We start from the raw sequence: 12,361 nt of genomic DNA on the forward strand, positions 1-12,361 counted from the left end.
ATTTATGAATCAACCACAATTTTCTAATTCAAGCCTCTTTTAAACTTTATTAAATTTTTTTTGGTCAACTATTGATGAACCCCAACTTTGCAATTGAGGCTTTTATTTCCACCTAAGTGCCTCAAATTACAGTCTTGATTTCCTAATTAGGCCAATTTTTGAATTGACTCCCTTTTCACAATCAGTGCTTGCAATATTTGTGTTCCTGGTATATTTTCCTTCCTAAATTTATAACTAATGGTCTCCAATGGAAAATATCCATTTGAATGACATGATTAAATTTACAAATATACATGCAACATGTGAATTAGATAAAGATAGAACCCTTTTGGGTTTTAGAAAATTCAATTCCAATTGTTGAAAAAGGTTACAATCATGGGGTCATTTCAGTTCTCACCACTAATATATCACGCGTACTATGTTGTTCTAATTAGTGGCATACAGGTGCATATATATGGCTCTAAAGGGGGAGGGGGAATGAGGCATGCAACAAAGGAAAATCATACCAAAGCAGATTTTGGAATCCGTAGTAATAATAGAAGAAACTCGAGAAGAGTTATAAGAAGCAACAATAAAAAAAAGCAACATTTAAGAAAAAAATGTAATGATATAAAATAAACAACCTCCTATGCATATAGTAGGCAAAGACTTTAGGTATCAATCTACTTATATACATCTTATCAAGTAGGAATTGATGGTGCTTACTAAGGAATCTATAGTGATAGATACCAAAAAATTCATGCCATAGGTTAACTGATTTTGGTCAACTTGAAATCTCCTAATCTATTGTTCATGGGGCAACTAACACTAAAAGAAAAATGAATGGATATGAGGACAAGTTTGCTTGTTGAAAAACTAAGTTAAATGATATAAGTTAATCGATATGATACCTCTACTTTTATTGATTATTAATTTAGGATGTTGAATGAATTGAATCTTGTTTGAAAATAATTCTATGAACGAGTTTAATGCTTGCAAGTTGAGAACTAATATATTAGATAGTTAGAACCACACCCAAGTTTGGAAAATCTCATATGAGCAAGCCTAGCTTCAGTTCATAGTCATGTAAAAAAACTACAAACATAACTTAAGTATATCCCTTTAGGAATCCCCAATTAAACAAGACAAAGTTATATTAAATAGAATATGGTCTTAAACATTGGAGAAATTTGGCTCAAAATGCTTTTGAAGGAGTTGAGGATGAAACAGTTAATTGAGCGACAACGTGGCCAATAACAGAAAACATGGTCAATGCTTGTTGTCTCCCATTCTTTGCACCAAAGTATAGTTTCTTTCCATGAGATGAAGTGTCGAAAGCACTTAAGTAAATAAATTGAACAAGAAGAGAAATCACTCATTCTCTCCCATGTCTTACTGAAGTAGCAATCAAGAGTTACATGGAGAGTCCCACAAATAACACTACTTTGGTGAAGAGCTACATGGAGGGTCCCCCAAAGGCATTACTTTGGTGAAGATATTATTACGAAAGCTAAAAATGTTTGAAGAAGGAAAAACTAAAAGTTATGCTCCATATAAATTACCTTTTAAGCAACATCCCTTTCCTCAAGGCGATATGCTTTGAATATATTTTAAAGCTTGGAAAATATTTATTGGAAAATGTAATAAGTGTAAAGTGTAAGTAATGACTATTTACGTAGATGGTACCAATGATTAGGGGAGATAAAGTGTTTGAATATATCTTTTCTTTTGTATAAATAATTTGAATCTTACAAGTAAGGGGATTTATTCTTGAAATTATAAAGTATTTTCAAGATTAATTAAAAAGTTAGTGTCATTTTTTCCGATACTTATTCTAGTGTTTCTAGTGTTTGTTGTTGTATGAAATTATTTCTTTGTTAGGAAATGTTGACATGTATATCAGAAATCATAGTTTGTTCGTTGTTGAATGAAATTATTTCTTTGTTAGGAAATGTTTGACATGTATATCAGAAATCATAGTTTATTCTCATGGGATGAAGAATAGAAAGAACTTATGTAAATAAATTGTAAAAACAAAGAAAGCACTCATTATCTTCCATGTCTTACTTAAGTAGCTATCAAGAGCTACATGGAGGGTCCTACCCAACACACTACCTTGGTGAAGATATTATTGCCAAACCTTAAAAAGTTTGAAAAAGGACAAGCCAAAAGTAATGCTCTATATAAATTATATTTTAAATGACATCCCTTTTCTCAAATGGATAAGCTTTGAATATTTGGTAAATCTTGGAAAATATTTATTGAAAATTTAATAAGGTTAAAGTGGAAGAAATGACTAGTAAGTAGATAGCACCCATGATGAGGGAGAAAAAGTGTTTGAAATTTCCTTTTCCTTTGTATAAATAATTTGAATGGTACAAACAAAGGGTTTATTCTTGAAATTATAAACTATTTTCAAGATTAACCAAAGACCTAAAGTTGGTCACTTTTTTGGAGACTTATTCTAGTGTTTGTTGTTGTATGGAATTATTTCTTTGCTATGTAATGTTGAGATGTATATCAGTATTTTTTTTTTTTTTTTTTTTTAGCTTTTTTCGTTCAATTGCAAATTATTTTTGTTGTAGTTTTTCAATAAATTTCCAACATGTGGATGTGAAATTGTAACTAGTTATTTTAATATGGATTAGCATGGTTATATTAATAGTCACTTTTAAATATTTCTATCATTAATATTTTATAAATTATTTTCTATATTAATGGTGTAAGTAATTGTTTATTTCATATGTTCTTAAACCCTAGATAGATAATTACTTTTTAGGAATAAATTTTGTTTTTAATTCATGCTTTAATTTAGGTGTTTTTACTAATAATTCAATAAAAAATCCATTTTTAGCAACCAAGCCAACAATTCGAAGGAGCTTGCTATCCTAAATAAATAAAAGGCTAATTTTTCCTTAGATTTAGGTAAACTCCCCTTTGTGTGATAAATGATATTTAATTATACCAACATAATACCCAATGATGCGAACCTTAGAGTGATGACTAGTCAAAATTTTGGGACTCAATCTTCTTATTCTCCTTGTCTTCTTACTAAGGAGATGAATTTTCGGCAAGGAGGAAAATTATTTATTTCAAAAGGTCCTGCCTCATGTAATTTAAGTTTTGTTTGAGGTCATAAATGTGTTCCATCTATTCAATGTCCTCTTTGCTTTCTATCCCTTTAATACCATCTTTGAAATTTTAGAATCATGTTTTAGTTATTTGATTCTAAATGTCAACCTTCATTAGTATCATAGATTCTAAGCTTTCTACTCTCTTCTCCAACATGTAAATTTTAAAATCTTTATATTTCTACTCTTCTTACATCGTGGATGAGCTTTTAGAAGCCTTTTTAGGGGCCATATTTAGCTCATTATGTCTAGACATGATGGGATTTAATTAACCAAAAAATCTATTAACCAATATTCAATATATTATAACTTATCCGACTATAATATTTTGTGAATGAAACCTATAAAATATGTACTATAAGATATACTCCTCAATATGCTTTGATCCTATGTAATTTGCTTTGATCCTATGTAATTTGGATCCTCCAAGAAAAAGTTATGGGTGAATTACCAAAACTTCTTTCTTTTCTTCCCTTTTAATACTCTAATTTGGAGGATTTTTGTGTTGGCCAACATTACACCTAATGTAAATATGATATTTCTATAGTTTAAACTTGTTCGCATGTAATATCATAATATATTAGCATGTCTTCTATAAAATGCCATAAGTATTACAAATGTATAGTGTGCCAAGAAAAAATTATGATAATTTTGAAAAAAATTGTTGATTTTGGAAAAAAATTGTTGATTTTGAAACCCTTCAAAAGAAAGAAATGGCATGTGAGTTATCCAGTTTTCCAAACTAGATTCTAAATTTTGAACTTGTAACACTTTGGTTTCCCCTCTTTCCAAATCAATATATGGAACTATATTTGAATTTTTCTATCTTTATATATGGTGCTTCACCAAGAACATTTGTTTGAGACTAGTTTTGAGACTAATCAAATACCTAACTCCCATAGCCTATAAATCCAAAAGTATACTGAACTAGAAGCTAAAATTTTGTGATAAGGTACTTGGCCAAGTCCTTTAAACACCCTAACACTTTGACACAGTAAAAAATCACTAAAGAAAAATTAGAGTGAGAATGGTTAGATGGCCCATTTTAAGAAGCCAAACCAAATACCATATGGTCTGATACCAAATGATGTTTGATAAACAATAATATTCACATAGATCAAAGACCTTGAGGAAAATACTCACACAAATAGATGAAATATTAGTGCACCAATGTATTATATGGTTAAAATGATGAAAATGGAAATAATCCATAGCCCCAGCCAACATGACCACTTAAGACAATATATGAATGCAAAAAGAAAATTATTTACATATGATTTTCTCATAATCAATCATCAACAAATGACCCACCTTATTCTTTAAATAGGATTTATGTACTAATCAGGTGTTAAGACATAGATCAATATATCCATTAGTATCAAGGAGAAGATGAATAGCTAAAACCTTTTATGTCTAGAACATAATTGTGAACATTGAATGAGACAATTACATTGCACCCTAAAATAACACAATAAAGAAACATACTTAACGTAATGATACAATAGACCAAGTTGATCTTAACAAACTAAGTATTTAAATATTCTAACATCCCCCCCTTAATAACAAATTGTGATAGGATTGAAGGATTTACAAAGGGGACACATAAGGAGACATTACAACCTATCCCCCCTGATGACAACTTCCTAAACTCTTAAGATATATCATATTTTAGAAAACTTTACTTATGTAAGAGGCTTTGTGAGAATGTCTGCACCAATTCATCATCTATAGGGAAATAAATCACTTGAATAACATGATCCTAAATAATATTTCTTATGAAGTGCATGTGTAGGCTCTCAATATGTTTAGTGTATTGTTGCTAAACTTGACCTTTGGCGGGTTGAATGACACTCTAATTATCACACTGAAGTGTGGTTAGGTAATGCTACTAGAATCCAAATTCTAAAAGGGCCTACAAAATCCAGAAGGTTTCTTGATTTTCACTAACTTATACTAAGCACTCTACTTCTACTAAAGAAAGAGCAAGGGCACATTTCTTCTTCCAATCCCAAGTGACATATCTAAAACCAAAACTAAATAAACACCATGTAGTAAAATTTTGATAATCAAGGTTAATATCCCAATTAAAATCAATGAAAACAAGAAACAAAGGAGTCCCCTCTAAATTGTAATGTGTCTCAAACTGAACCATCCCCCAGATATCTCAAAGTATTAGTTTTTTTTCTTTCCTGTTGTTATAGGGTATTTGCATATATTAGGTAACAAGACCAACAAAAATGGAAGTTTTAGGATGGGTATGAGTCAAATATGAAAGGATACCAACTAACTAATGCTACAATGTGGCAACTATTTTAAGTGTTGTATATGTGGAAACAAGTTTAACTCTAGAATGGATGTGATAGGGGACTCATTTACAATCTTCCATGTGAAAGTGACAAATAAGGTCACATGCATACTTAGACTAGGAAAGGGAAATTGCTTCCCTGGCTTGCAAGAATAGGAGGTCAGGAAAATAATGCAAATTTCCAAAGTATATCATTTCAAACTCATTCTTAAGTTTAGATTTGGCATGCTTAAAAGTTTGAGTTGACTACAAATGAATACAAGTTCAACAACTTAAACAAAAAGTAGTATGAGATGGTTACATACCAACATTTGGGTTAGAATGACATCTAGAAAAGTTAATGTTAAGAAGGAAGCTATCCATTTCAGTATAAAAAGCCAAAGGAGCCCTCTTAAGACCATAGAGAGATTTACTTAGGTGACAAATAAGGTTTAATTCATGGTGAATATATCCAAGAGATCATTCAATGTAAAACTATTATTGCAAATCCCCATGCAAGAAGACAGATTTAACATCCATTTGATGGACCTTCTATTTATATGAAGTGATGAGGACTAAAACAAAGTTATTGTGATTCATTTTGGCTATAAAGGAAAAGGTTTCAATATACAAAATTCCTTTTTCTTGAGAAAATCATTTCGCAACTAATCAAGCCTTATGTACTAACGCTTCCATATTACGCCTACATTGTTCTATACACTCATCTGCCTCTAAGAAGAATCTTCCTTTAGAATATGTAAAATATCCCAAGTATCATTAGCCATTGCATAACACATTCTTTATTTATTTTTGAATCCTAATTTGAATGGTTATAGGACTGGATAAATGTTTATATATCATGACACATTGAAATTTGAAATAAAAGAAAGTAGGCTCATTAGAACTATGATTGTGTATAATGTTGATATGAAGGAGTACTGGCAAGATCACTAGCCACTTCTCATGTTGTACATATTATTTAGGAAGTTATGGTGATGTTGTGGGTTCATGTTCAATAAAACGAATTGAAGGAAGGTGACCAAATGGAGGTGGATTTCATCTTTAGTTTCATCATTGTAAGAAGAAACTAGAATAGGAGTTCTAGCAAAAAAATTGGGAATAGAAGGCATAATCACTGAATATTGCCCCTAATCCAATGATGTTGCAACTACCCAATAAGATTCATAGGCTAAAGCACCTTAATCAATATTAACATCCATTGTGAGGTCTTAATTTTGCATAATATAAATCTATTTTAACAATTATATCAACATCCTTGATTTGCCTTGAGTTTATCATGAATCAAGCATAGAATTTGAAAATAAAGTACACAGGAATACCTGGAAAACATCTTGAAGACAATTCCAATTTTCTCCCGCTCTTGTTCCATTACCAAAAGACCAAAACCACCCAGCCAAGCTAAGCACAACCTTGGTACTCACCTCCAAAATACTTCCCAATTGGAGTATTTTAGTCTCCATGCTAGAAAGCTTCACGAATAATGGAAACCCTGCTCTGATTCAGATCTCTAACTCTCATCCTCGTCCTCCTCTTCCAGCCCAAAAAATCCCCCTTATGCTTCTGCATGCTCGGAATAAGTAACCCCCTTTTGGCGGTCACTACCTTCTTCCACTATCCTCCTTAGATTTGATTTTGGCAACCATTTTACGTGTAGAGTGAGGTGAGGTGAGTATATAAATTTTAAGGTCTTTGTCATGTTTAACTTTGATGAATTTTTTTTTTTTCTATTTTTTTTATAAAGTTTTAATCAAATTTAATAATATGTTATTTATTTTTATACTTTTTTTATTATAATAACAACAGTAATTGTTAATAAATGTTTATGATATTAAAAACTTTGATTAATATAAATATATATTTATATACATATATATATTAATCACTATTTAACTTTTTCCTAATTATTTAATAAGTATACTAGTGCAAGACATACGTTGTGTGCATATGTAGCTATCATATGCATACATTATATGCATGCTAATACTCTTTTTCTCGTAGACTGAAATGGGTCATCACATACTTCCTTCCTTCAGAAAAATTCATCCCGAAGTTAGAGTTTATATAAAATATCAGTACTTGTTTTAGTAATTAGTGTGATCATGTAAGGATTGCATTTCAAGATTGAGTTTTTGTTTGAACATTTAAAGTTTTATAAACTTAATAATCATTCCTTGCCCCAACTGGGTTCCGAGGCTATTGTAGAATCATCCTATCCTTCCTAATATATTCCGCTCTCTTTCTATCTGTCCTCTACTGGAGTATGCAATGGCGTCAGCTACACTGATCTAACCATTCATAGGTTCCCAAAGGCATCAGTGTCGACTACATCAACCTGATTTCCCAGTAGGCATCTAGCAGTCATCATCACACACCTAGGGGAGCGTGACTCGCACATTCCTCCCATGACTCCAGGTTTTGGAGAATAAACGATGGGTAATGCCTCCACCTATCCTAGTGGGGTCAGAGTCAACACTCTATCATGGAATCTCATTGAGTTTCAATTATTCTTGAACCTTTTGTCATCACGTGGTCATTTGGTAACGTTGTTATCTGCAATGAAAACACTTGTCCATACATTACAATATATGCATCAATATATTCATAACAATTTGTAATTAAATAACATTTTTTGTATAATTCATATACGTTACTATCTATAGTATAACGTACTTGGTTATATCATCTCATGTTATCAGCTTTCATACTAAAATGTACTCATTCTTTTATTTCTTCCTCATCAATCATATCAGTATGCAGAATTGAAATAAAATTATAGTTTCCTCATCCATAACATAATTCATAATTTAGATTTTATAGCAAGGTTAATCAAATATTAAACTTCATCTCGATATCCATAATTCAGTAAGGTTAATTTAAATAACAGATTTCATATTGGTATCCACGTACCAGTAGAATTAAGCGGATAACATATATCATATTTCAGTAACATAAAAATTTACTTTTATATGTGATCATTCCAAAATAGTTTTGAGTATCTGGTTTAAAGTAGAGTAAATATATACAAAATATGGCTTAAATTTTTTCAAAATCAACACAAGTTGGGGTATCTTTGACATATTATCTCTGTATCTTCCCAAGTCGCTTATCTTAGGCTATATCTGTCCCATTGGACCTTAACTTGGTCTACTAGATGGTTCCTGAGTTATTGAACCCTGCATTCCAGTATACGTAATGGTTTGACCGAAATGGTTCCTTAGTCTGATACCTGCAGTTCCTTCCTTTGAAGGTTATGAGATTTGTCAGCTATATAATGTCTTAATACATATGCTTGAAATACATTATGAACTTTATGCAAGTGCAAGATGGTAGGCGACAGATCCAACTTTTTCTAGAATTCTAAATGGTCTAATAAATTGGAGTGACAACTTTGTCCCTTTTCCGAGTCGAATAGTGTTTTTATTAGGTCTGATGCAGACGAAAGCCTGATCTCCTACTTCATAATTCCTATATGTTATATGCGCATCCGCATAACTCTTTTGTCTATCTTATTCCTCTTTCAACCGTTGTCTAATTTTTTTTACATGTTCCTCCATTTCTTGAATTAATTTTGGTCCCACTATCACCCTATCTTCTAACTTGTCCCAATTTAACGGTGTCCTACAAGGTCTGCCATACAATGCTTCAAATGGAGGCATCCCAATCGAATTGTGATAACTATTATTGTATGAAAATTCAACTAAGGGTAAATACTTTTTCTAGTGTGATTTCTAATCCATAATGTACATCCTCAGCATATGTTCTAGTACTTGGTTCACCCTTTCTATTTTCCCATTAGTCTTAGGATGATAAGTTGTACTTAAATTTAGTTGAGTTCCTAAGGTTGATTACATACAAGTCCAAAACCTTGAAGTAAATCATGAATCTCTATCTGATATGATCTTCTTCGGTACTCTATGACATCTAATAATTTCATTTATGAATACTCGAGCTATGTCCACAACTTCGTAAGTATGTATTACGGGGATGAAATGAGTGTTTTTCTTTAATTTATCCACCAAAACTATAATGGCATTGTGATTTTGTGGAGTAAGAGGTAGCCCGATAATAAAATCCATAGAAATTATCTCCCATTTGGTCATAGGAATGTCGTGAGGTTGTAGGAGACCTATCGGGTGACAAAAATCAGCTTTCACTTGCTGACATTCAAGACATTTTACAACGAATCGAACAATATTGTGTTTCATGCCTGCCCAAAAGAAGAGTTTCTTTATACCAGCATACATTTTCTTTAGACTTGGATGTGCACAATACAATGCTCTGTGGGCTTCCTTAAGGATGGTGTCTCGAAGATTCCTATTATCAAGAATGTACATCCTTCCATGGAATCGCAAAATTCCATCATCTTCTAGTTCATATCCCTCAAATTTAGGTTCTTTTGAATTTTTACTATCAAGGTTGGATCTTACTTTTAAATACTGACTATCTCTTACGAGATGTTCTAGTACTCGTTGCCTTAAGTCTACTTTGATAGGTATGAGGGAAAATATTTGAGGTCTTATGCTTAAATCATCTGCCACTATGTTCTATTTTCCTTTAATGTATGAAATTCCAAAGTCATACTCACTTAGGAATTCACTCCATCGTCTTTGTCTAGCATTCAAGTCTCTTTGAGTAAACAAATAATGTAGACTTTGATGGTCGCTTTTGAGTATAAAACTTATCCCTACTAGATGGTGTCTCCATATCTTTAAAGCTAGTACTACAACAGCTAACTCTAAATCATGAGTGGCATATAGTTCTTCATGAGGCCTTAATTTTCTTGAGTCATATGATATTACTCTTCTATCCTACATTAATACTATAGCTAATCCTTGCTTGGATGCGTCAGTACACACAATAAAATATTTGTCCATATCAGGGACTCGTAAGGTTGGTGCATTGGTCAGCAATCTTTTAAGTTTCTAGAATACTTTATTACATTCCTCAGTCCATTCATACCTAAATCCTTTATGTTGGAGGGCTGTGACAGGTTTTGCAATTTTGGAGAATGCTTCTACAAACCTTCGGCAGTAACCAGGTAAACCCATAAAGCTTCGCACTTCATGTGCATTTTTCAGTATCATCCATTCCATGATTGCCTTTACCTTCTCAGGATCTACTGAGATCCCTTCACCATATATAATATGACCCAAGTAATGGATCTTTTTCTAAAATAAGGAACACTTGGATAAATTTCCATATAACTGGTGTTTTGTGAGGCAAGATAATACTATCTGCAAATGTTCTTCATGCTCCTTCTCATTTTTGGAATAGATGAGAATATCGCCTAAAACATTGTTCATAAGGTTCATGAATATTGTTGGTGCATTGGTCAATCCAAATGGTACCACATTGAACTCATAATGCCGAAAGAGTTTTCAGAATGTAGTCTTAGAAATATCACTTTCCTTAATTCTTAATTCTTTTGGTCAAAGAGGTCATTAATTCGAGGCATTGGATATCGATTCTTTACTATAGCTCAATTCAAGTCTCAGTAGTCTATGCATAACCGTAAGGAACCATCTTTCTTCTTGGAAAAATATTACAGGAGCACCCCAAGGTGAAATACTAGGTCGAACGTGTCCTATATCCAATAATTCCTTCAACTGAATTTGCAATTCTTGAAGTTCTGGAGCTGTCATTCTCTAAGGTGTTTTAGAGATTGATTCTATACCAGGTTTCAATTCTATTGTGAGATCCAACTCTTTTTTGGGAGGCAATCCTAGTATTTGCTTTGGAAAAACATCCAGAATTTCAGCTAATACCAGATATTGTTCTAAGGATGGTCCTTTCTCTTTACTTACTTCTTGAACTGCATATGCCTGACAACCTTTCCTTAAGAAATGCTTCATTTTCATTATTGAGATGAAGCATAATGATACCTTTCTCTTGTTACCTTGGATTTGGATCATCTCTCCTTTATCATTTACACAGAGAATTCTTTTTCCACAACAGTCTACCCAAGCTTGATGAGCTTCTAACCAACCCATACCTATGATGAGGTCATAAGTTCCTAGGGCTATGACATAAACTTTTAACTTAGTCGAACATATTCCTAGATCGACTTTGCATTCCTCAACACTTAAATCTACGAATTAGAGTTCAACTGAAGCCATTTCTACTGGTCTTAAATCGTTTTGCTTACAGGCTGCCAACCCACATTTATTTAATGCATATGAAAAAATGAAACTATCAGTGACACTAGAATCAAATAAGATTTTGAGTTTTTTTCCATTAATAATACCTGAGGATTCCACTACATTAGACTGATGTGTTGCTTGGTTTTTGTTTACTGCATGGATTCTATGATTTCCTTGGGTATTTGACGATGGCTCTTTTCTTGTTCTATGTATAATACTTGATGAAGCCTTCATACAATCACGTTGAAAGTGCAATCCACCACATCCCCAACAATTAACCTGGGGTGATCCCCTTGAGTCTAATTGTGAGATTCTAGACAAGGAACTTCGTCCTCTTGTGCAACTTCTTCTCATGTTTCTTCCTCTATTAGTTGTTCCTCTAGATTCCCATGGACTTTTGTTTGATGATTCAATAGCTATAGTATTAACTGCCATGGGAGATCTTGCTCCTACTCCTCTTGAGGTAAATCTATTACCATAAGCAGGTGGTCTCGAGCTACTTCCCCGAAAAAAGTTTTGGGGATTCTTTCCTGAAAATCTTGGTTGTAGAGGTTTTGTTGGTCTGACATCCCTTTTTATTCCTAGATGCTCCTTTGCATAACAGCCACATTCCACTGCCTCGACTATTGATGATGGCCTCCACATCCTAACCATGGCCCTGATGCGAGGGTTTAACCCCTATACGAAGCGTTCAGCTTGACATTCATCAGAATCTAAATAATGAATTTATTTCACAAGCTCCATAAACTGTATTTCATATTCTTCCACTATTATTTTACCTTGGACTAACGTATGAAAGGCCCCGC

Source organism: Pinus tabuliformis, chromosome 5_1 (assembly GCF_031772625.1).
Source record: "Pinus tabuliformis cultivar Carrire ecotype Pingquan chromosome 5_1, CPIR1, whole genome shotgun sequence".
NCBI lineage: Eukaryota > Viridiplantae > Streptophyta > Pinopsida > Pinales > Pinaceae > Pinus > Pinus tabuliformis.